The sequence below is a fragment of the Rattus norvegicus genome, chromosome 18 (genome assembly GCF_021556685.1).
Source record: "Rattus norvegicus strain SHRSP/BbbUtx chromosome 18, alternate assembly SHRSP_T2T, whole genome shotgun sequence".
Lineage (NCBI taxonomy): Eukaryota > Metazoa > Chordata > Mammalia > Rodentia > Muridae > Rattus > Rattus norvegicus.
This window is the reverse complement of record NC_141551.1, coordinates 51,685,153-51,711,972: the sequence shown is the minus strand read 5'-3', so window position 1 is coordinate 51,711,972 and position 26,820 is coordinate 51,685,153. Positions and strand designations below refer to the sequence as shown.

General features: G+C 42.3%; 1 long non-coding RNA gene and 1 pseudogene across 1 annotated transcript in view; one reads left to right on the top strand and one right to left on the bottom strand.

Annotated features, from left to right (window-relative positions):
- Positions 1 to 22,743, top strand: part of LOC147999801 (uncharacterized) — a 77,300-nt gene extending 54,557 nt beyond the window's left edge. The window contains exon 4 of the long non-coding RNA XR_015642566.1: positions 22,041 to 22,743. This is a non-coding gene — a long non-coding RNA (uncharacterized LOC147999801). The remainder of the gene's footprint in view (positions 1 to 22,040) is intronic.
- Positions 9,502 to 9,620, bottom strand: LOC120098393 (small nucleolar RNA SNORA17; annotated as a pseudogene).
- Positions 22,744 to 26,820: the final 4,077 nt, after the last annotated feature.

Sequence of the window (26,820 nt, the reverse complement as noted above, 5' to 3'; positions counted from 1 at the left end):
TATGAAAGATAAATGCTTGCCTGACTCACCCACATGCTCATTTCCTAATCCCAACACATTGATGATCACATAATGTAGCTAGTTTTCTTTATAACTTCGGGAAATGTGTCAATGATTCTGCTTCTTTCTCCTTTTACTTAAGTCAGTTGGTTTGATTTTTCTGTAAGATGGAAAATTAGTCCTGCTACCATTTCCTCTCTCTCCTTCTCTTCAGATTAATTTTTGCTCCATGTTGTTGAGAACATTCTGCAATTACAGCTACAATTTTTTTTGGTTTTCTGTTTTATGATTTTTGAGGTGAAAAAAATCAATCTTTGTATTACTATGCATATAATAATAGTTATTATTATCATCATTATTGTTATTTTGCTGTCAGAACTCGTAGCGTGCTATGCTTGCATATCTCTGACTCTGGATTCTGTCCCCTATCCCTCTCATCAAGTTAAATTTGATATCTTACTTTTACATCTGTTTTCTTTTCATGGGATTTTTGTTAATAAGATGCTGGCTAAGCTGAAATAGTTTATATAGTTCTCTCTGCTTTTGCTCGTATTTAACTTTTGCCTTGTTCTGCACTCTGGTACAGACATACAAATTTATTTTCCATCAATCTCACTGCATTTTAACATTCCGGCAGTCAACCCTGCTGTTCTCTTTCCTCACTGCTTCTAGAAGCTATCACGATGAATAACACTTCCTGTTTCAGTTTCCTTCTAACCATTCCCAAACAGGGCTACCTCCGCCAGGGAAAACCAAGCTGTCTTATTCAAGAAACCTGTACAATTATCTGATCCATCAATGTCCCACTCAGTCTCAGGATTTTTTCATAATTTATTTATTCACTTTATATCCAGGTAGCAGCCCTCCTCCCTCCTCTCCTCCCAGTGTTACCCACACTCCTTCCCTCAATTACCCCTCTGAGAAGAAGGGAATGCCCACTATGGGTACCAATCCATTCTGGGACATCAAGTCACAGCACGACTAGGTGTAGTCTTTGACACTGAGGCCCAATCAGGTAGTCCAGCTTGGGGAAGAGCGTCAAATGGCAGGCAACAGAGTCCGAGGTAGCTCCCACTCCGATTCTTAGGGGACCAAGTTGCACACTTGCTACGAATGTGTAGGGGACCTATGTCCAGCCCCTGAGTGTTCTTTGATTGAGGATTCAGTCTCTTTGAGCCTCCAATGGGTGGAGACTTTCTAGGTCTTCTTGTGAGGCCCTTGACTCTTCTCGATCAGTCACTTTTATTCCCCACTTTTCCACGAGACGCTATGACCTCCAACTGATATTTGACTATGGGTTTCTGCATATGTTTCCATCAGCTGCTGGATGAAGCCTCTTAAGAGACAGTTATGCTAGGCTCCTGTCTGCAAGCAAAACAGTATCATTAATAATGTTGAGGGTTGGCTGTCTCCCATGGAATGGGTCTTAAGTTGGGCAAGTCATTGGTTGGCTGTACTGTCAATCTCTGCTCCTCAATCTCTGTCTCTATGCATCCTGTAGGCAGGACCAATTTCAGGTCAAAAGTTTTGTGGGTGGGTTGATGTCCCTGCCCACCACTAGAAGTCCCACGTGGCTACAAGAGGTGGCCACTTCAGTCTTCAGGTCCACAACAGCTAGAAGTCTCAGCTAGGGTCACCCCCGTAGACTCCCAGATGCCTCCTCAATCCCAGGTCTCCAGCTAGTCCCAGAGATGCCCCCCACTGATTTCCATTCTGTCTCCCAGCCCTCTCTCCCAGTACCTCCTTCCACCTGCTCCCCATCTCTATTGCCCTCCTCACCCATTCTCCCACCCAGTTCCTTCCCTCCATCCATCTCTGATGTCTATTTTGTTTTCTGCATGAGATTCAAGTATCCTCCCTTGGACCCTCCTTATCGGTTAGTTTCTTTTGCTGTGTGAATTGTAGCATGGTAATCGTGTACATTATGGCTAATATCCACTTATCAGTGAGACATAGGATGCGTGTTTTTCTGGGTCCATCTTACCTCACTCAAGATAGTATTTTCTAGTTCCATCAATTTGCCTGCAAACTTCATGATGTCTTTGTTCTTAACAGCTGACTAGTATTCCGTTGTGTAAATGTAGCACATTTTCTGTATCCATTCTTTAGTACCTAGGTTGCTTCCAGTTTCTGGCTGTTATGAATAAAGCTGCTATGAACATAGCTGAGCATATGTCCTTGTGGTATGGTGGGGCATCTTTTGGGTATATGCCCAGGAACATGGTAACTGAGTCTTGAGGTAGAACTATTCTCAATTTTCTGAGAAACCATCAAATTGATTTCCACAGTGGTTGTACAAGTTTGCAGTTCCACCAGCAATGGAGGAGTGTTCCCCTTGCTCTACATCCTCACCAACATGTGCTATCACTTGAGTTTTTGATCGTAGCCATTCTGACAGGTGTAAGGTGGAATCGAGGAGTCATTTTAATTTGCATTTCCCTGATGACTAAGGCCATTGAACAGTTTTTTTAAAAGTCCATCTCAGTCAGTAGAGATTTCTTTGTTGAAAACTCTCTGTTTAGCTCTGTACCTCATTTTTAAAAATTGGACTATTTGGTCTGCTGGTGTCTAATTTCATGAATTCTTTCTATATTTTGGATATTAGCGCTCTGTCAGACACAGAGTTGGTGAAGATCTTTTCCTATCTGTAGGCTGACATTTTGTCCTATTGATGGTATCCTTAGCCTTGCAGAAGCTTTTCATACAGTCCCATTTAATGGTTGTTGATCTTCGTGCCTGAGATATTAGTATTCCATTCAGGAGCTTGTCTTCTGTGCTAATGTGTTCAAGGCAACCCCACACTTTCTCTTCTATTAGTTTTAGTGTGTCCAGTTTTATGTTGAGCTCTTTGGACTTGAGTTTTGTGCAGGGTGATAAATATGAATCTACTTGCATTCTTCTACATGCAGACATCTGCTTTCTTTTTTCCATTGTATTGTTTTGATTTCTTTGTCAAAAATTGAGTGTCCCTAGGTATGTGGGTTTATCTCTGTTTTTTCCCATTCTATTCCAGTGATCAACCTGTATGTTCTTAGTGCCAATACCATGTGGTTTTTACTACTATTGCTCTGTAGTACATCTTGAGATCAGGGATGGTGATACCTCTAGAAGTTCATTTATTGTATAGGGTTGTTTTAGCTACCCTGGGTTTTTTGATTTTTCCATATAAAGTTGAGAATTGCTCGTTCAAAGTCTGTTAAGAATTCTGATGGGAGTTGCATTGAATCTGTTGATTGCTTTTGGTAAGATAGCCATTTTTTACTATGTTAATCCTATCAATCCATAAGTATGGGAGATATTTCCCTCTTCTGATATCTTCCTCAATTTTTTTCTTCAGAAACTTGAAGTTCTTGTCATACAGGTCTTTCACTTGCTTGGTCAGAGAGGTACAGCAAGATATTTTATATTATTTGTGGCTATTGTAAAGGATGCTTTTTCTCTAATTTTTTCATCCCATTTATAACTTGTATTAAGGAAGGCTACCAAATTTTTTAGTTAATTTTGTGTCCAGCCACTTTGCTGAAGGTGTTCATCATCTGTAAGAGTTCTCTGGTAGAATTTTTGGGGTCATTTACATATGCTATCATATCATCTGTGAATAGATACTTTGACATCTTCCTTTCCAATCTGTATGCCCTTGATCTCCTTTAGTTTTCTTTTTGCTCTAGCTAGAACTTCAAGAACTATATTTAATAGATACAGAGAGTTGTCAGCCTTGCTTTGTCCCTGATTTTAGTGGAATTGCTTTACGTCTATCGTCATTTAATTAACTGAATTTTGTCAGTTTTTCAGCATCTAACGTAATCAGTTTGTTTATTTGGTAGATTTCACTGGTAGATATTTCTATATTGAACCATCAATTTTGTTGTTATCTGTTGAAACTTGCTTTGTCAGTTGCTATGGCTAGTTTTGAAGAAGGTTCTGTGAGGTTCTGAGAAGAAGGTGTATATATACATACATATATATATATATATATATATATTGTGTGTGTGTGTATGTGTATTTGGGTGAAATATTCCGTAGATATCTGTTAGGTACTTTTGATTCATAACCTATGTTATTTTCATTATTTCTCTGTCTAGTTTATGTCTCAATGACCTGTCCATTAGTGAGAGTGGAGTGTTGAAATCTCCCATTATTATTGTATGGGTTTTGATATATGATTTAAGCATGAGTAACATTTCTTTTTCAAATATGAGTGCCCTGTTTTGGGGAATAGATGTACAGACTTGAGATGTCATTTTGGTGCATCTTTGCTTTGATAAGTATGATGTGTCCTTCACTTATTTTGATTACTTTTGGCTAAAGTCTATTTTATTAGATATTAAAATGGATACTCCAGCTTATTTCTTGGGTCCAATTGCTTGGAAAATATTTTCACACTCTTTTACTCTGAGGTAATGTTTATCTTTGTTGCTGAGGTGTGTTTCTTATATGCAGCACAAAGAATGATCCAGTTTTGGTATCCATTCTGTTAGCCTGTGGGAATTTTTATTGAGAAATTGAGTCCATTGATATTGAGAGTTATTAATGATCACTAATAGTTCATTTCTGTTATTTTGATGTTGATGGTAGTGTGTGTTTCCCTTACTTTGGCTTGCTGGTGTAAGGTTATTTATTTTCTGTGTTTTCTTTGGTGTAGTTAGCATTTTTGGGTGGCAGTTTTCCTTTTAGTATCTTCTGTAGGGCTGGATTTGTGGATAGATATTGTTTAAATTTGGTTTTGTCATAGAATATGTTGTTTTCTCTATCTATGGTGATTGAAAGTTTTGCTTGATATCATAGTCTGTGCTGACATCTGTGGTCTCTTAGAGTCTGTAAGACATCTACCCAGGCCCTTTTGGCTTTTAGAGTTTTCTCTTGAGACATTAGGTATAATTCAAATAGGTATGCCTTTATATTTTACTTTGTTTTTTTCCCCTTGCAACTTTTAATATTCTTTCTTTGGTCTGTACATTTAGTGTTTTGATTATTATGTGGCAGCAAGATTTTCTTTTCTGGCCTAATCTATTGGTGCTTTGTAAACTTCTTGTATGTTTTTAAGCATATTGTTTTTAGGTTAGGGGAAATTTTCTTCTATGATTTAGTTGGAAATATTTTCTTGGCCCTGTAACTGGGATCCTTTTCCTTCTATTCCCATTATTCTTAGGTTTGGTCTTTTCATAGTGTCCCATAGTGTCTTGGATGTTTTCTGTCATGGACTTTTTAGATTTACCATTTACTTTGACTAATGTCTTGATTTCTTCAATTGTTTCTTCTGGCCTGAGATTCTCTGTTTCATCTCTTGTATTCTGTTGATAATGTTTGCATTTGTAGTTCTTGTACTCTTCCCTAGGTTTTTCGACTCTAGGATTCTCTCATTTTGTGTTTTCTTTATTGCTTCTTTTTCCATTTTTAGGTCTCAGACCATTGTATTCATTTCCTTCACCTGTTTGAGTTTATTTTATTTAAGGAATTTATTCATTTTTCTCTTTAAAAACCTCTATTATCTTTATAAGATTGGACTTAAGGTCATTTGCTTGTGCTTAGGTTGTGTTAGGATAACTAGGGCTAGCTGTCGTTGGATAGGTGGGCTCTGGTGGTGTCATATTGGTCTGGCTCTTGTTGATTGTGTTCTTACTCTGTCCTTTAGCCACCTGGTTGTCCCTGGTGTTAGCTGGATATTCTGGATGCCTGCAAGACTCCTTGGGGAGGCAGACCAAGCTGTGGGTCGGACAATGGATCTTTAGGAACAACACTGTTGCTCACCTCTGCTGGCTGTGCCCCAAGTGGACATGACTGGCTGGAGATTGGTGGTGGAGGGGTTTAAGCTAGATATTCCTGGGGCCCCTGCAGGCCTCCTCAAGACAGTGGCCTAGAAGATGGAGGTCAGGAGACAGTATGTATCTCAGCTTTGCTGGCTGTGGCCCAGGTGGACCAGGTTTAAGCTGGATGTTCCTGGGGCCCCTGTAGACCTGCTCAGGAAAGCAGGGAGAGCTATGGGCTAGACATTGGAATTCAGGGGACAGCATTCAGCTCACCTCTGCTGGCTATGCTCCGGTGGACTTGACTTGGTCTCAGACTTTTTATGACCTCTCTTCCTCGAGTCTTTTTAAAACTTCCTTTTAGTGAACTTCAAAGGAGAAGTGTCAATGGCTTGTGCTGTGTCTACCATCTTGAACTATATTCTGCTGAATTTTCATCTCACTGTTGAGTTTTCTTCCGTGAAGACACCTCAGACTGTCTACCACTTTAAAATAGAAGCCAACACATTTCATAGCTTTTTTCTTTTCTTCCACTCAGGATGACAATTCTTGAATAGTTGGTTAGAACTGGGGATCTTATAGTAAAATGAATGCATAATTTTTGTAAGTTTTCTTCAAGCCAATTTAATTTTTTCTTTTCACACACTTCAATATATTTAAAAAGTTTGATTGCCTACAGAATTTTCAACATGCCACCCAAATTCGTTTTTTCCCTATCACACGTCAGTCATGGATTTCCCATGCACTCACTCACTTAGCACAGTGTGCCCAGGCTTTTGCTTTGTGTTTGTTTCCTACTGCGATTGTTTGAGGTGAATTTCTCTTCTGACATATTTTTGCACTCATTTGTAATTAGCAATTCTTCGTTTACAGGGATGCTTTAAGCATGCCATTGCATACTTTCCCCCAATTTACTTCTGGGTGAGAAAATATTTTATATGTTGCTATAGATTACCTATTTTTTCCTCTCTTTTCATCCTCTGTCTTTCTCAGTTATTTTTGTAGTGATGCTGGTATGGGCGGAACTGTCCAGTCCCCTGAAAAGTCATGTGTTAAAGCCCTAACTCCAATGTGACTATATTTGGATACAGAAATGTTATAGAAAGAGTAAATTTAGATGAGTCCATACGATGTGGCCCTGAAATGACATGATTAGTGTACTTATAAGAAGAGATACCAGAAAGTGTCCTACACCCCATGTGAGGACATAGAAAGAAAACAGTTATCTGTAAGACAGGAAGGGAACCCTTATAGGAACTGAGCAGGCTGGCATCTTAAGTGCTTTTTTTAAAATGATTTATAATTCTTCCTTCCTCCCTTCCTTCCTCCCTCCATCTCCCTCTCTTTTATTCTTTCTTACTTTCTTTTTTTACTTTCTATTGGTTCTTTGTGAGTTTCACATTACGCATCCCAATCCCATTCATCTCTCTCCACTTATATCTGCTTTCCACCCTTGCAAACCACTCCCCAACAAAGAAAAAAAATCTCATTGTAGAAGCTGCAGTGTCCCCCCCCCCCTGCACTTCTTTGCTTGCAAATGTTAATTGCAAACGCTCATTGTTTTGGTCAGAGGCCTCTCTGGCTTCTACTCTATCAATACAGGATCCTCACTGGGACTCCTCTCAGATATCCTGTTGTTGCCCTGTGTGATGGAGATCCTGTAGTACGACCAGACCCTTCATATATTACAGCAGTTTATAGATAAGGTACAAGTTGAGCTAGGCCCATTCAAAGCCCTGGATCTGGGCCTGAGAGGCATGTTAGCTGGTCAGCCTGTTAGCTCCCCTGTTCTCAAGCCCTTGGAGCTGGCTCACCAGCACCCCTCCCCCAACACACCGCCATGGTCACCTCTATCTTGCTGCCCAGATGAGGTGCAGGGTCTGCTCTTCCTAATGTTGCAGCTGGTAAGGGACATGGCTAGTTCTTCCACTCTCATGAACCCAAATCAGCTTTCCTGCCTGCCATAGGCGGTAAGGGATGAGGGAGGGGAAGTGGGTAATGTTGGTATTCTGTCTAAGCTCCACCCCCACAGCTACCTGACAGCAAACAGGTATGCTCCGCCCCACAGTCCCCTAGCGACAGCCAGCTGTGCCTGACTGTATAAGGGGCTGCTTGCCCCTTCCTCTCCCTTTTACTTCTCCCTCTTGTTCTTTGTTCTTCTCTGCTCTTTCCCTCTTTCCTGTCCCTTTCCCCTTCCCACGTGCCCATGGTCGGCCTCCTTTCCTTTCCTCTTCTCTTCTTCTCTCATTAAACCTCTCCATGTGGAACCATGTTGTCTTGGTGTGTTCTGTCCTGACATGAAGCGAGATTTAAACCCAAACAGGTATTGCTCCCTAAGCTACACTGCTGCACAGCAGACAAGAGGCACGCTGGTTCCCCCGCAACCACCATGTCCAGAGCCAGCTCTACTATGCTGCCCAGGTTGAAGTTCAAGGCCTGTTCTCCAGAGTCCTGCAGCAGATGATGGATAGGGCCAGCTCTCTCTCCAACAATAGGTGGCAAGGACAAAGGAGAGGAGAGACGATATCTCTACAGCCAATGCCATTGAACAGCAGATAAGAGGCAGGGTCAGCTCTCCCATGCTCATGCCCTTGGGACATGCTCAGCCGCAACCCCCACATCTAAGGACAGCTCTACTGTGCTGCGCAGGAGAGGAATCAGGCCCAATCTTCCAAATGCTGCAAGTGGTGAGGGGCAGGGAGCTCTCTTGCTTTCATGACCCCAGTGCAAGATCTCCCACTTGCCACAGATAGGTATCTGTGGGAAGGAGGGTATCTTTCTCTTGTCCATGCCACTGCATGGGAGATGAGTGGCAAGGCCAGCTCTTTCCTTCTCATATTCTTGAGGCCAGCTCACCTGCAGCTCCCACAATGTATGGAGCCACTCTCCAGAGTACTGTAGCTGGCTAGGGGGTGAGGTCAGCTCTCCTCTCACGTCCCTAGGGGAAGCTCTCCCGTGATGCCCATATGAGGGGTGGGAACAGTTCTGCACAGCCCTCAGACATTAACATGTTCCTGGATGGCAGCCCAGCCCAGAGACATTCACCTGGCCTTGGGTGGTGTCTTAATTAGGGTCTTATTGCTGTGAACAGACGCCATGACCAATGTAAGTTTTATAAAGGACAACATTTAACTGGGGTTGGCTTACAGGTTCAGAGGTTCAGTCCATCATCAAGGCAGGGGCATGGCAGCGTCCAGGCAGGCATGGTGCAGGAGGAGCTCAGAGTTTTATATCTTCATCCAGAGGAAGCCAGGAACAGATTGAGCATCCTCAGGCAGGTAGGACGAGGGTCTCCAAGCCCACCCCCATAGTGACACACTTTCTCTAATAAGGCCACACTTTCTAATAGTGCCACTCTCTGGGCCAAGCACATGCAAGCCATCACAGGTGGTAACAGATCCCTGCTGCTGCAGGGCCAGGGGTCCAGACATGGCCCCTGGTGGCAGGACAGGTCTGGACTCCATCATGGTCCCAGCAGGCATCATCAACTACTCGAATCAGGCTGTTGCTTACTATCCTTGCATCTCCAGTTTTGCCTCTGTTCATTGTGCCCACATCCTTCTGTTTCTCTCTCTCTTCCATATCGCTACTTGATCCTCTTAGGGATGCCTGGGGTCTCTGAGTGCCTGAAGTTGTCTCAGGAGTGTCCTATTTGCACGTTATGGCTCCAGGCAGGGGTTGTCTCAGGCATGGTTTGTCTCCACCAGGCTTGGGTGGTGCCTGACTGGAGGTCATCTCAGGCTCACTCTTTTCAGGGAGTGTTAGGCTACTAATCATTCTGATGTTCACAGGTCAGAACCCTCAGGGTAGACATGTCTCTTGTCACCTACTAACACACAGGAGACCCAGCAGCCACACCTGCAGTGCTTCTAGGGGGTGCTGAGTGTTCGCATTTCTTCTCTGTGCCTTTCAGCCTAGGTTCTGACAGAACTAGTAACATGGTTCATCGACAGAGCTGATCTGGCTTAACCAACAATGGCTCTCTCTTCTGTTACCACACTTCCTCAGAGAAAGTTTTTTCCCCATCTCTGGGAAGTCTGCAATTTTCTGATCTTTGCATGTATAAAAAAATACTCCAGTTTAAAGTGGCTTGAAAAAGTCCATCTAGGGGATGTTTAGCAAATCACTCACTGCACACCGTGAGGACTCGAGTGTACATCCCCTGAGACCATTGAAAAGTAACAGTGGTACATGTCATCTCTGTTCTTCTATGACGAGATGCGAGATGGAGACAGAAGGAACTTCAGAAGTGTGAGAGCCAGCTACCCTGCCATACGCAGCAGCAGGTAAGACCCCCTATCTTACACAGATATAGAGGTGATCATTGCTCCTCGAGGTTACTATTACATCCACATGTGCCTTATGCCGAGTGTGTGCTTGCATATGTGCATGTGTGTGAATGCACATCACACATACAAACATGTGCGCATGCACGCGCGCGCGCGCGCGCACACACACACACACACACACACACACACACACACACACACCCCTTATTTCCAAACTTCAATTTTCTACTCAATCCACAGGTTTTAGATGCCTTTGCTGAAGAGCCTGTAGCTTCTCAATTCCCTGTGTGCTCTCCTGAATTACTTTCCTTGTATGCTCGGTGCCTTGCTGCCATCAGGGCCAGTACTATGGGGAGAGTAAACTTAGAAGAAGGACAAGGAATGATGAGGCTGCTGCTGTTACCTGGTCATTGATGCCTCCTGCTTGCACCGGGGTTCACGCAACATCCATCTCTCCATCCTTTTCTATAACTCTTTTCTCGTAGAGGTCAGTGCACATGGCCTCACTACAACTCAGGATCTTTATGAATTTGGTTTTTCCAGCTACAGACAGAGAGCAGCTTACCTTCTAACAGTTCTGGAGGCTGGAAGTCCAAGATCAAAGTGCCAGGCAATTTGTTTTCTTCCTGGCTTGCAGATGGTTGTGACCCTTCCGGCCTGATGATATACACAGGCTCTTCCTGCTGGCCAAAGCTTTTTCAGCAGTGCACTTGTTCAGTGTGGGCCTTTCAAGGCAATTTCTTTCTTGCTCCTGTCTAAAGTGTCCCCTGACCACAGGAAACATCAAACACCATGGCTGATGCTTCAGTAAATGCTGCTCTCCTTTGCCCTGTAATTTTTGTCCTGTCGTCATTCTCCAGAAACTGATTCCCATTTTATGCTTTTAAGGGCATGGGTCTAACAATGTCTTTGCTGAGTGAATTTCCACCCCAATTTAGAGATTTGTACTAATTTCTCCTCAAGAATTTTCTGGCGTTCTGTATTAGTAATTTGCATAGGACTGACTGCTTATAAATGTATCAAGAAACGATCTGCAAGGCCTTTCCCCTGTCTAAGGAAAGTCCCAATTACCAATGAATTCTTTTTTTTTTCCTAGAGATTGTGCTCCTTATGGGTGGCAGAAAGGAGGTCACTGTACCCAACTTTTTCTGTCTCTACACATACCCTTTAAATAACACCTTAATTAATTTCTGCATTTCTTTTATATGGCTAGAGGTAGGATACGGGACACTGGTGGACTGTGTTGTCACCAAGTCCTTTGAGACTAATGACTAGTCTAACACCTCTCTGTAGATAACAGGTTTTTATTTAACCACCTATTACTGTTTTGTGTGTGTGTGTGTGTGTGTGTGTGTGTGTGTGTGTGTGTGTTGCTATTTCTTCTGGAATTCTACAATTGCGAAGGAATTTCACTTAACATCTAACAGGATGCATGCATTTGGTTTGACTCGGGAAGGACTTTCTTTCCCCCGCAGTCAGACAGTATGAAAATGAGTAGAAAGCTAAGCACGATTCTCTCTATGGATATCGAAATTCAATGAGTTAATTTTGTGTTCATTTTTGTTTTCCTAGCTCTCTGTGTGATGTGTTCTGACCAAACATCCTTCAGTTGAACAATATGCGAACAATATTTATTCCTTACCAAATAGTAGCCATTTAACTCTGATGTCCCAAGCCCATAGCAAGGCACATAGCCGATAGACAGTGTGTAAGTGTCCATGGGTGATTGGCCATGATCTGAGGCAGATATGTAGTGGTCATTCGGAAAGATATCTGAAGCTTTGAATGCTTGATGAACCTGTGGGAAGCAGGAGGTCGTACTGAATGTGAGCACTGAATGCAGAAGGGAAGGGAGCGCTGTGTTTATTTGGGCAGAGAAAGGTTGAAAAGGGAAATCCATCTCTCATTTTAGCTAGCACCTCAAAATATTCTCAATTTAGAATGGCCTTGAACTCATTTATATGACTGCATTTATCTAAAAAAATGCACTTCACAAACCTCAGAGATCAAGTACCACAAAGATACTTTTCTGTATTACAGAGGTCGGTTGGAGAATCACCTAACACGATCACATCTCCACCTGTGCTCCACACTTAAGAGATCTTCAGATCATGCATTCTAGCTAGGAAGAGAGCTATGCATACTCTGCTTATGTGAAAATGACAAGACGGGCAGCTTCTTCTGATGAATGCGTGGCACGATATTATTTCCCATGGTAACAGAATTTTGTACTAACAATATGGGAGGAAATGTTGCAGCAAGTTCAAGTAGAAGTGCCTCTAGACTTCCAGGAAAGCTTTAGATTTTTTTTTTTGTTTTTTTTCTGGAACTGGGGACTGAACCCAGGGCCTTGCGCTTGCTAGGCAAGCGCTCTACCACTGAGCTAAATCTCCAATCCCTTAGTTTTTGTACGCTTTAGATTTTTTTTTTCTTTTTTGACTTCCAGGAAAGAAGCCGTTATCTAAACACAGGGATTTGCAGCAGGTACAAACCCAACAGAGAAGATGACATTCTGTAGGGGACACTGGTACACTCAGCTTGCTCCAGCTTACAAAGACTTCATGAGAAGTCAAGTTCAAATAACCCAATGGGAGGAGGTGGGGAGGATCCGAGTCAGAATGGAGGGAAACGCCATTCTCAGAGAGAGTGAACGGAAGAGAGAGATTGCTGGTGCTTGTGGGGAGGGAGAGAAGAGAACGTCTCTGCTTATCAATGTTGAGAAAAACCAATGGCTGTAGCTTCTACCCTACCTTCCAGTATCAAAAGGGCAATAGGCTATCAATGTTCTGTTTATGCAAATATAGAAGCATCTGTTGAAGAAAGACATGTATTATCATACTCTTAAACATCTGCTCTTGCAAAGCACTTGAAAATAATTATGCCCCAACAGGGCTAAAACAGCTGCGCCTGAATCCATAGTCACCAACCGCTCTTGCGCCTGGAATGTATGTATGGCAAACAGCAGAAATGGACCCCGGGGGTATTTGAATCAGCAGACAGACTATTGATTATGCATATTTTCCCCGTGAGCTGTTGTTATTTAGCTATGCGGAATAGACTGTGCCTGGAGTCCAAGGGAAAGCATCTACCAGGGATGTGTTACTTAAAGCCTTTTAAACTAACTCTTTTAAAGTAACGCACAGGCAAAAAGCACTCTCAAGGGATGTTGACAAGGCACCAAGAGGTGATGGATCTGAAATTAAGTAGAACCATGGAGGTGGAGAAGTGACTAACCACTTTCCTCTACCTCATCACCTGCACAAAATAAATCCCAAGGTTATGTTCTGTTCTCTCTTCCCTGTGTGTCTCCCACTGCCCCCGTCACTCCCCCTATAGAATGATTCCATCATTTTGCATCCTGTATAGAAATAGCTGTCACATTAAAACCAGTAGAGAGGCTTGGGAGATAGCTTAGGGGGTCAAATGTTTGGTACACAAACACGAGGACCCGGGTTCAGGTCTTCAATGCCCGTGTAAACACCCAGGCATGTGGCATATGTCTGTAACTCCCTTGCCAAAGGTTGAAGACAAGCATATTGCTGGAGTCTGGTTGGGCAGTCTAACCAATGGATGAGCTCTTGGTTCATTAAGAGACCGTTTCTCAAAAATATGGTGTAGTGAATGATTGAGGAGGGCGCTCCTCATTGACCTCTGGCCTCCATGAGAACGTGCACACATGCACCTGGATGCACATGTTGAAAAGATTTAAGCCCAGCACTTCTTTTCCTGGGCAAGAGAAAATGTTGTTCAGGGAGTGAATCCCATCTATTCTTTCCTCGCTGTGTTTAAAATTGTATCTGGAAGTGCTCGCTCTTAAAAATCATTTGAAGAGAAACAACCTATTATTCAAACACTATGATTACAGTTAACACTTCAAAACATATGGAGCAGCTCATGTCCTCCAGGTACTGCTAATAATTTGGAAGAGGATGGAGACGTCTCTGTAGCTTCTCCCCCCCTCAATGCTGGCTGCACGCTGTGATGCATAGATTGCCGGGTACAGAGCGCTGTAGTACACGTTCCATCTCCATGCTGTTTTCCTTGTGTTGAAAGAGCATTCCAAAATTTATCAGCCTTCACCAGATTCAATCAGGCAGCCACTCGAAGCTGCTCAAGGGAGAGTTGTGCTGTTCAGGACTGACATGTGGAAAAGCAATCAGACACTGAATTATATGGCTGGCTTTCTTTGTCTTCATCTGTTTAAAGTGCTCAGTGAGCCCCAGTGAAATAATAGAGCTGTGTGTAAAAGCCCTTGGAAAACCTCATTCATCACCAAGTTCGTAGAAACTGAGCAAATAGATGAAGGGCTGCCATCACAAAGGGCGATGACAGACAGTGTTTTTATATTTTCAGGGATCGTGCTGTGAACAAGGTTTTGCCTTCTTCTAGCCCACTGCTAATGTTCCAGACCTTAAACATTTGGACCCTAGACTTTTGTCAAAGACAGACAGACAGAAAGTGGGCAACTCAGAGGGTAAAAACTGTGGCAGCTTAAATAATAACACTTAGGCATGTCTCATCACTTTGAAAGCCTTAAGTACATTATGAGAAGAACTCTAATCATATGTATGACTATAGTAATATATATTCATTTTCTCTTAGGACAGGCCACAAGCAAGTCTAGCTATGATTATTTAAGTAGAAGAAACTAGATTGGCTGGACCACGGGCAAGAACAAATGGTGACTCAGAGCTGGTCCCTGTGGGGATTAACACTTAGGAGGTTATTGTTAGTGGCTTGAAATTTCAGCATAGTTTTCTTCTAGGACTCAGTATGATTTTGAATTATTTCCAGATCTCTTCGCTTAGGGTTTAGGCTTAAATTAGTGTTTGAGAAAATTATATGTAATAAATATTACAATTTGGTTTTTTAAAATAATGTACTGTAAAACCAAAGGTGTGGTTATCTTTTAAAGGTTATTTTCAGTTTTGTACCCATAGGAGGGATTCTCTTCAATATTATAATTTGAAGTAATTTTAAAAGGGTTAGAAATGAATTCTGAGTTAGCCATCACCTTGGAAGAGAAGAGTCATTAATATGTGATTTCTTAAGATATAATAGTATCCCTTCTATCTAAGGACAGATAGAGTTAAAAAACAAAACAAATCAACAACAAAAACAAAATAAAAAAAACCCAAACAAGACAAAACAACCTTTCCCCCCAAAACAACCAATCAAGCAACCAAACAGCAGCAGCAGCAGCAACAACAACAACAAAAGACAAAAACAAAAACAAATAAAAATAAAAAATAACCCAGGGCTAAGAGAGCTAGGAGAGATGGCTTTCAAGTAGGCTTTCTGATCTGAATTTACAAGACTTGTGGATGTGACCTGGTTTTTGTGTGTGTGTGTGTGTGTGTGTGTGTGTGTGTGTGTGTGTGTGTGTGTGTGTGTGTTTAAAGACATAAACATGTACACTGCAGTGGGGTCGGGAGCACATTCCTGAAATCCCCATCTTCTTCTCCTAATAGTTGTCTTATCTTGTTTCTTCTATATTGCTGCCATAAGACATTATGGTCAATTTATTTAAAAAAGTGTTTAATTGGGGTTATTATTCCAGAGGCTAGAGTATATAGTGGAGTGAAGACATGGCTGGAACAGTAGCTGAGAGCTTAGATCTGATCTATAGGCAGGAGGTAGAGAGTACACTGGCAATGGCATGAGTCTTTTAAAACTCAAAGCCCACCCCCCAGTGACACAACTCCTAATCCTTCCCAAACAGTTCCACAAACTGAGTATAGAAGAAGTATTCAAACATAGGTCCACAGAGGCCATAGGCTTGTGGTTCTATCATAATGCAAAATATACTTATTCCAACTTCAATAGTCTCCATCATCTTCAGTCTCAATAGTTTTTTTAAAAAGAACTAAAGCTCAAGGCAATCTCTTAATTTTAACTGTTGTATATTAAAAAAGAAAATGATATACTTTCAAAATAAAATGGCATAGAACATACACTATAACTGGAAAGGAGGAATTGGTGCATATGAGGAACTACTATAGGAAATCAAAATCAAAACCTAGAAGGCAAACTCCAAATCTGGTCCTTCAATTCTTTCTTTTTTTTTTTTCAGACTCCTTTATCCTTTAGTTTTCCCCTAGCTTTCCTTCTTTCCAACCAAGGAAAAGCCAACCATTACATTTGAAGACAAAAGTCATACACTATGCAACATTTTTTCTTATATAAGCCCACATATTTTTAATGAAAAAAAATCTATCTATACTGTTCATTTTCCTCATAAAAATCTCATTATTTTCAAATTGGCTTTTGTCTGTCCTATATCTTTTTTTGAAGTTTTTTCTTTTATTGGATTTTTTTACATTTCAAATGTTATTCCCTTTCCCAGTTGCCCCTCCAGAAACCCACTATCCCATCTTCCCTTCCCCTGCTTCTATAAGGGTGCTCTCCCATCCACCCACTCCCTCCCACCTCCTCACCCTGACATTCCCTGTACTGGGGCATTGAGTCTTGACAGGACCAAGGACCTCACCTCTGCCATCCTCTGCTACATATGTGAATGGAGTCATAGGTCCATACCTGTGTACTCTTGGGATGGTGGTTTAGTCCCTGGGAGCTCTGGGGAGTCTGGTTGGTTGATATTGTTCTTCTTATGGGGTTGCTCCTTCAATCCCTTCAGCTCCTTCAGTCCTTTCTCTAACTCCTCTACTGGGGACCCCATTCTCAGTTCAATGGTTGGTTGTAAGGATCTGTGTTTGTTAGGCTCTGGCAGAGCCTCTCAGGAGACAGCTATATTAGACTCCTGTCAGCATGCACTTCTTGGCATCTGCAATATTGACTGGGTTTGGTGGTTGTACACGGGATGGATTCCCCAGGTGGGGCGGTCTCTGGATGGCCTTTCCTTTACTTCTGATGACAGAGGCTTAGCTGGCTCAGCCCTTCCTGCTTTGCTGCTTGTAGGACACTATTTTTTGGGGACTGAATCCATTCCATGTCTGTAGCTCCTTTTGTCAGATATCTCATTGCTCTGATTGACCAACATCATGTGGTCTCCAATTCAACTCAGGCTTCACTTTCACAGTTTCACACAATGGCCTCTTTGGGCCTTCACACAGAGATTCCTCTGACACACACTGGCTTCGGCGGTGTTTCTTAACTGTGGAAGGAGAGCCCACAACCTTGATACTCATATATCCTTCAGGATCTAAAGCTAACACCACATGAACAACACCTTTGTTGTGTCTTCCACTATTGAATCACATTTGCAGAAGCTTTTATTATAGCTTTTTAGGAGGGGAAACTTCTCTAGGCCCTTTCGTCTTACAAGTTGGCTGCTTGGTTGGGTGGGGTCTTGTCTGAGGCCACCCTTCTCTTCATTGAAATTTGGATCAAGCCTCTCCTCCATCTCTTAATCGCTTTTAGCACAAGCCTTGGTTCTAACACTAAGTTTTTGGGGTCTGGTTTAAACCCTCAAACTGTATAGTTTGTATTTATTTTTGCCCCAGTTGCTCTTTTCCATTGTAGACCTGTAAAAGAGGGATTGCTAGTAACCAAGTGACAGAGTCAATATTTGGATTGTTTTGAAATCTCCTCCACCAGGGAATTGAGTCCATTATTTTTCAATTTAGCTACAAGCAAATTCTTAGGACAAGGGCAGAAGGCAGCTATGCCCTTTGCCACAGTGTCACAAGAATGTTCTCTAGCCCAGTCACTGATAGTTTTCCTCTAAATATCTCTTGAGCTAGGCTTTCGTACTCCATTTCTCTCAGCCCTATTGTCTCTTGAGCCCCTATGAGGATGGGCCATTAAGTTCTGCTTACAGCATTCAACCATTTTCCCAGTCTAGAGTCTCAATGTTTTCCACATTTCCTCCAAAATACAACATAGTCAGGTCTGTTATGGCCATAGCCAATTTCCTGGCACTAACTTTTGTCTTGGTGTCTTCCTATTGCTTTAATAAGGCACCATGAGCAAGGCAAAATATATAAAAAGTTTAATTTGACTTATGATTCCAGGGGCATGGGTTTTATGATAGGAGAGTGTAGGCATAGCAGTATACAGCTGGATCAGCAGCTGAGAACTCATATAGAATCATCAAGCAGCAGGCAGACAGCACTCTGGGAATGGTAGGTGTCCTTTGAAACTTCAGTGCTTGCCCCTAGTGACATGCCTCCTCCAAGAAGGACATACCTCCCCTTCACCACCTCAGTGGTATCCTATAGAAAGCTAGAATTACTTCAGATGATTTCATTTCACTACATTATTCCTGTGAGAGCACGAAGGGCTTAAGTCAGTGAAACCATTTTAGGAAGCTCTGTGATACATTAGTGTCAGCTATGACACGATGCTGAAGATAAGCGAGCCTGAGGAACCCCACTGAAGTACAAACATCCTACAGCGTTCACAGTTGTTGGGTGCAGGCCAGATAGTTTATAAAGCCAGGAAATCATGTATCTGGTATGAAGGTGACATGAAGCTAGGAAAGTGAATGTGTTCACACACAGAAGACAGTGCTTGGGCAGTTCTGGAGGAAATCAATTTCAAATTTATCCAAAATGGAGACTCAACAACAATGGCTGCAAAGAAACCAGGAGTCGCCACTGACAATTGAGTGCAGTTTTATCATGGATTACTTTACCCAATCATTTAATATGTTAGTCATTACCCCAAACTATGTTCGAGTCTTTTAAGGAAATCCTTTGCTTTGTAGGGTTCAGGGCTAAAAATATAGCCTAGCTTCTATGCATGCATATTGATGAACTGAGTTTTATTAATGTTCTGGAGTTCAGAGTGGGAAATCCAACTATGTAATGCTTTTCAAAAGGATGTTTCTGAAATGAAGAGCAGTTCTTCCTGGGGATGCTTTAGTATGAACTGGTCATATCTTCATGTGCTAGTCTTTGAGCTGTTTCTTGGTTTACTCTGTCTTTTCCTAACTTTCCCAGCATGGTCTATCTACCCTAGACCTAATAAGTTATGAGACCACCAAGTAACAAAACATAATCCAGAATAACCTTTTCTTAAGGCTTAGATTTTTCAAAACCTACTTTTTATTTTTATTTTTTCAAAACCTACTTTTAATAAGGGGCTATTAAATGCTTTAACCTCCCTTCTAGCCCACCACCCATCAGAAGTAGTGGGAAAGAAAGGTTAGTGGGATATGGGGAAAGTGAATCTGTTTTGAAATAGTTCTTTGGAGCAAATCCAGTCTGTTTCCAGAATATCAGCAGTTCAGTTCACGCGTATCAGCAGCAGCAGCTTGACCCTGAAGAAATTTTGAGGCTCAGCTGTATGCTGTTTTGAGGTAGTTCTTTGGGGAGATTTCAGTGTCTAATTGCCAGGATACCAGTAATCCAGTTCAGTAGTATCAGGATAGCAAACACAAATCAGCAGAAGTGGTACAACCCAGCAGAAACAGCCAGTCATCTACCAAAGCTGCACAAGTCAGGAGGAGTGACCAGGATCAGTTAGGGAGGCCACAAGTTCCTGCCTTTGCTATGCCTCTCTCTAAGAAGTGAAGATCAGCTGAGACGAGAGACCAGTGGAGCACTGCAAAACTAGCTGTGCAAGCCCGCTGTCATTGTCTGTTGAGTCCTATTTATACTCCCTCCAAATATCACATGTCCTACCACGGGTTTTGCCTGAGCAAAACGCCATGTGATTTTGTCGTAGCATAACTCCCTGTGAGTCTCTCTTAGCAAAAGTCTATGTGAGTCTGTATCAGCTGACATATCCAGAAACTTCCACCTCACTCTGCCAATTGGCCTGAGTCCTTGGAAGTAACAAGAACCTGCCAGAGCACCCCCAGAAGTTTTTGGTGTGTTTCTCTCTCTGGAGTCATGACAAATAGTGACCAATAAACAATCGTAAGATGTACCAGTACCATCCAGCATCATCCACTGCCTGTGGGGTTATATTCATATTCCTTCTAAACATTATTGTAGGGCTGTGGGCTGTGAAAGATACCCTGATTGCTGGTTGAGATAGGTTGAATCCCCAGGGACCCTCAAAGGGATGGCAGGAGAATTCCCAGTCTCCCAAGAGATGAGGCCCTTCTCACATAGCTACAGCACCCCCCAACCCCGTGTAGAGAGGTTTGAGACAGATCAATCACAGTAGGGCAACAGCCCAGCCCTCCCCCAACTCCCTCCACAGGTAAGAATGTGGCCACAAGTTGTGTAGCTCAAGACAGATGAGTTGAGTAGAAAGTAGGGCCACGCCCCCAAATATGTAGATGAGGTATTCCCAAGCTCTCAGGCCAAACCAATAGGAAGTACCCATTATCACTTGACCCGTCCCCAAAACTGTTTTTAAGAATCCTATTCAGAAGGATTAAAGGTGTACAGGAACTATTCCATCGTCTGAGAGCTTCTGTCATAAGAGCTGTAACACTACTGCTTGGGAAAGAGATCTGCTTTCCCAAAATCTCCACTAGAAGCTCCCCTGCACCCTTCACCGGCTTGCCAGTCCCCTGCTGGCTCAGACCCACCAGAAAAGGAGGTGGGGCAGCACCAGTGGAGGTGGTGAAAAGTCATTCCCCTCCCTGCCAGACTTCTCTCCCCTTCTAATGAACCTGCGAACCTAGCCAGACCAGAGATCTCCGAGAAGAGCCCCCAGAAAGCAGCCCCACACATCATGTGTCCTTTCATGTGTCTGCGTTAGCCAAACACCATTTCACGTGTGTCTGCTTCAGCAAGAAATTCTTTCACGTGGCTGCTTAAGCAAAAGCATGGGTGCCCCACCTGTGTGCTCCAGCAAAACATCATTTAACATAACTAATTTTCCGAAGAAACCAGAAGTTTCCACTTCATAAGACAATGTCGAAAATATTACTAATCTATAATAGAGATAATACTCAAAATAATTAGCGCATGTAGCATTGTGGGAAGGACATTGAACTGAAAGACATTCAAATCCCTGCTCTGCTCTGTTAGGTAATGAGTCACGGTGGTCTCCTAACTCATCTGAATATCATTTCCTCATTGCTAAATGAATGGATTTTTAAAAAGATAATGGCAATTCATCCCTTATTCATAGAGATTATGTTCTAAGACCCCAAGCAGAAGCCTGAAACTATGGATGGTACTGAGTCCTGCATATATATACTAGATGTTTTCCTATAAAGTTTAATTTATAATTGTTATAATATGGTAATAAAGTTTAATTTGTAATTATAATTCATTTATAATTAAAATGTATGACTAAAATTTATTTATAATTTATAATTAAAAGTACAATTTGTGATTTTTATTAATTTATAATTATTACAAATAAGGGAATGATAAGTAATTGAAATGTTAATCAAAAACTCAGATAACACACACATGTTTTGGGACCATTACTGCTTGGAATAAGGGTTATTTACAAGCACTGTGGAGCCATGATAGTCAATCTGGTAGGTGAGAAGGCTACTAAGAAGATAATGGGTGAATAGCATCTCTGACATGTTTACACTTGACAAAAATGATTGTATCCTGTGGAGGACCAGGGCAGTGTGAAATGTTGTGTCACTCAGTATGGTGTGATGTAAGATGTCTACTAGAGGCTGATTGATGTGTTTGAACGCTTGGTGTCCAGCTGATGTTGCTCCTGCGGGATTGTGGAACATTTGGGAGGTAGGGTCTAGCTGGAGAAGACCTAGAGATTTAGCAAGTGGTCATGAGTACTGTCCCATCTTTGCTTCTTGATCCATCATGACATTAGCTGTGATGCTAAAGGCTTAAGCTGTAGTAGGAACCACTGATATTGGAGATGCCAGAAACATGCCGTGTCTGTTGAAGAAGGCTGCAAGCACTGAGTGGATCTGGCCCACGAGAGGTTACTGTACCCTGGGCAGCACAGCTGGAGGGATATGGTGGGGGAAGGACTGCTCAACCCAGTTAGGGTCTAGGTTGTGTTATACTGAGCCCCAGATGCTAAACTCAGCTGCAGCTGCCCTGGTTAGTTTTGATCTGATCTTCACCTGTTAATTCTCCACTCCTTTCTTAGAGGATAGGAAGGCTTACTCTGTGCTATGTATGTAACTCAGTTCTCTTTTCTAATGTTACAGGAGCTCACAGGTAGGAGATTGCTTCATGTCTCAGAAGCAACTTTAGAATTCTGAACGGCACTGAAGTGCAAGATTACAGCGGCGGTCGGAAGTTGACCGGGATACGTTTTGCATCAGGGAATGTCATTAGTAATGGAAACTAGAGGTGAAATGTCATCATTTGAATGTGAACTGCAGATTGTGTCATTTGCTTGGTCCCCAGTTCATTGTACTATTGTGAGAAGGGTGAGATGGGACTTTAAGTTGTTTTTTTGTTAGGCATTTGGTCATAGTGGTGAGAAAAGTAACCGATGAAGGATGCGATAAGATTAAGGGAGCGATTAAGATGCTTACGTTACTTCTGTAATTTTCTATTTAGTATTTACAGACAGGGAAAATTTAAGGCTAGGTAAAATTGCAGAAAGATAAACCAGATGATGGGAGACTACTGTACATTTTTATCAAATTTCTTTTTCTGCTTAAATCAGGAAGTGGCACCCTTCCTCCATTGTTCTTTAGAATTAAAAAAAAAGCTGAGTATTTTCTCTTTAGCTAAGTTATAATCAACTGATTAGAGCCTTTAGCTTTAAAAATTTATATATATATATACACACACACACACATATATATATATATATATTCACACATTTACATAAGGTTGCTCTGTAAGAGTTTGGAACTTTTTAAAATTTTTAAATAAAAATGTATTTCATTTATTTGTTTATTTGTTTGTTTGTTTGTTTGTTTGTTTATTTATTTGCAGTCCAATCATTACCGACATCCCTGTCTGCCCTCCCACAGTTCCTTATCCCATTCCTTCTCCCTCCTGTCTCTAAGAGGTTGTTCCCACCTCTCCCACCCTGCTGCCAGGCCTCCCTAATCCCTGGGGCCTTAGGTCTCTCAAGGGTCAGGTGCTTCTTCTCCCACTGAGGCCAGACCAGGCAGTCCTCTGCTGTCTATGTGTTGGGGGCTGGGGGACTTAGACCAGCTTGTGTATGATGCCTGGTTGGTGGTTCAGATAAGAGAGATCTCAGGGGTTGGAACTTTTTGGAACTTTTTTCTTTTTTATCACTTTTCCCTTTTGTAAGAGTGATTCAGAAAAAATTTCAAGGTGGAATGTTAGGGAAATAAAAAAAATTCCTGCTCAAATATATAATTAGGGTTTGGCTGAGCCTCTAAAAGGTATGGGGAACAGGGGTTATAGTTGGGAAACCCTGTGCAGGAAAACACTTTGGGAAAGAGGACGAAGATCCAATCCTGGCCTGAATAATAGGCCAAAAGCATTGCTGATTGTCTAGTCGTTGGCTGTGAATACGACTGCGCAGTGCGTGGTGAGTCCCAGAATGCGTAGAATCCGTGGATAGCCGCTGTTACACTTTACGTGAAAAACTGCAGTGCTTCCTCACAGTAAACGGGCTCCAGCTCCAACTGGAAAATGCTGTGATTATGTCATAAAACAAAACGCAAGCCGCCCTCCTCCAAGCCTGAAGACCAGCCATGAGAGTGACTGCTAATAGCATCTTGTCAGTGATGGGAAGTTGCTGCCCTTTAGGTGTCAGAGCTGGACCTTTTCTGGATTTATTATAATATCCACAGAGGGGAAATGCTCATTCATTACTAGCGCTCAGAGCATCTGTTAAGGTAACCTCTAATTCTGCTTAAATGGAAATTGACAAAGCAGGTGCGTGTTTTTCTGGTTCTCTCTGGCTACTCCCAGGAGGTGGCTCTTCCAGTCCAGCATTCTTGAATTATTTGCCATCATCAGAACAAGGCTGGGACATGAAATGGCACTCGATGGTTCAATTGGTGTAAATAAATCTAAGCTGTGTGACTTGGACACAAATTGCTTCATTCAGTGAATTGAATGATTGCAAAGGACTGGTGTGGTCTAATGCTGCCTTATTGTTATATTGGCATTGTAGATCTAAAGCCCTGCTTAGGCAAGGAGGTGAATGCCCTTGGCCATGAGGTGTTCAGGTTACACTCTCAATACATAACACTCTCTGATTGCATTAGAAACCCCGCAGAGAATATAAAGGCTGGAGTCGAAAACAATTCCTTTCATTAAGGCAGTAATAAATGCTACATATAAGGACTCATTAGGCTTTTCCTGTTCTTAAGGATATGCAGGCAGCAAATAGTTGTAGAGGAGAAAAAAGAAGAGTTTTCTAAATTTCTCATGTCTTAACAATCCATTAAAAAAACATTGATTCATCAAGAAAATAAAATTATACAAATCTGTAGAGGGGGAAAATGCCTTCCCGTCAGCATTGTGGAGACTTAGGCTGGAATACAAGTTGGACAGATTAATGAACAAACTTCACTAGTTATGCATGCAAGGGAGTCCTCACAAACTGTCAGACACAAAGGGCTGATTGAAGTTCAAGAAAGCTCCTGAGCTAGCAAAGGGCATTGGAATTCTTCTCAGCAAGGCCCACCCTCATGTCCTCTTCAGTGAGCTCTTCCCTTCACGTCTTCTTTGTGTGTTTGGCTACTGGGTTTAATTACTTTCTTTCAAGCTTGGGTGAGGGTAATTTACTGAGGTAAATTACTGAGGGTAATTACAGTGGTCACACCACTAAAGAAAATGCCACCCCTCCCTCAAAACCCATTAACTGCCAATAGTCCTGAGGGAGAGATGACGGCTCATAGTTCCCTTCCCCACCTACCATGAAATATCCACGGGCTCACTCGTGTGCAGATAATGTCCCCTGTAAGTCCATGGCTGTGAACAACTGTGCCTTCTCCAGAAGACGTCTTTTGTTACATATCTGCCTATCCCCTGCCTCTTCTATTCTTCCTGTTTCCGTTCCACCAGTGTTCCCTGAGCCTGGGTGGTGGTGGTGGGTGTGTGTGTCACATAGCTGTCCTATTCAGGAATGAGTACCTATTCCGCCTTTATCTTTTACTTCTTGACATATGGCCTGTCAGGAGACTTCACCAGCTGCAGAAAGACACCTCTCTGATGAAGGCTGGGCACACTTATCAAATTGCCTTATGAAAGAACTGAATCTTTATGCCAAGGTTCAGTGATGTATGTATTTCCATGTAGAAAACTGACAGACTAGGGATCGAGTTAATAGTGGCAATGAATTTGAGAGAGAGAACCAATCAGAGCTGTTTGTTCAGATGCTTCTTGGCCTGTCTGTGTGACATTTCTTCCCCTTAGCTATGGGATTAGACCCTGCTGGGATGACTGGGATATTTTAAGGACAAAGCCAAAAGAAAGCAGTAAGTGTTGTAGTTTGCATGTGAAGTGTCCACTGTAAGTTCATGTGTCTGAACACTTGGGCCCAGGTGATCATATGCTTGGAAGGTTAGGATAACTGAGGCCATGCTGAAGAAAGTGGGTCACTAGTGTTGAGCCTCAAGGTGTTTCTGGCAATACTTTTGGTCTGTTCTTTTTTATTTTCCTTGTGAACTCTTTTTAAAAATTTATTATTATTGCTTTTATTGGTTATTTTATTTATTTACATTTCAATTGTGTCCCCCTTCCCAGTCTCCCCGCCACGATCCTCCCACCCCCCCCATTTGCTTCTAAGAGGGTGCTCCTCCACACACCTACATACTTATCTCTCTAACATCACTGCCTAGCATTCCCCTATGCTGGAACATCAAGCCTCTACCAAGGAGGCCAAGGGCCTCCCTTCCCATTGACATATGAGGCAATCCTCTGTTACATATGTAGCTGGCATCATGGACCCATCCATGTATATATATAGTCTTTGGTTGGTGGTTTAGTCCCTGGGATCTCTGGGTGATCTGGTTAGTTGATGTTATTTTTCTTCAATGGAGTTTCAATACCCTTCAGCTCCTTCAGTCCTTCCCCCAGCTCTTCCATTGGGGACCTGGGCTCAGTCCGATGGTTGACTGTATCTGCATCTGTATTAGTCAGGTGCTGGCAGAGCCTCTCAGGGAACAGCCATATCAGGCTTTTGTCAGCAAGTGCTTCTTGGCATCAGCAATAGTGTCTGGTTTAGTGTCTACAGATGGGATTTTGGGGTGGTCTCTGGAGGGCCTTTTTTTCAGTCTCCTCCTCCTCCTCCTCCTCCTCCTCCTCCTCCTCCTCCTCCTCTTCTTCTTCTTCTTCTTCTTCTTCTTCTTCTTCTTCTTCTTCTTCTTCTTCTTCTTCTTCTTCTTCTTCTTCTTCTTCTTCTTCTTCTTCTTCTTCTTCTTCTTCTTCTTCTTCTTCTTCTTCTTCTTCTTCTTCTTCTTCTTTTTGTCCTTGAATTTCCTTTAGACAGGAGCAATTCTGTTCTCTGTTTCCTGGGTGTGGTATAACCAGCTGCCTTGTGCCACCATGGCTCCATTGGCATAATGGACTCCATCCTTTCTTAAAACATTAAGTAAAAGTATCACTTGGTGTCAGGTATTAAGTCACAGCAATGACAAAAATTACCATAGATCTTCCCAGGTCTCATGACCTGCTTTCACAGGGAGGAATTCCTGCCTAGGAGAAGGGGAATTCTGGTCTCTGAGACTTGCTCAAGGGAAATAGGAAGGCTGGAGAGTTGGGGAGTAAGGAGGCTGCTCATCCTGCTGTAGTTCCGTGTTCTCAGCGGGACAGATACTGTAGTTTGGGGTAGTTTTTCTGAGTCCCAACATGGTAGAGTGTTAAGTGTTGTATCTCCTAGGTGTCAGGGAAGACTAGTCCCCCACCTCAGTGTGTGGCCAGCCATCAGCCAAGGCAACTTGCACAGCTTTCTTACTAAAATGGCAATACCAGGGTTTAATCCATAGTTGTACCCTTTTAGGTATAATATTTGTGAATTTAATAACATTTAATGTAATTTTCTCATAT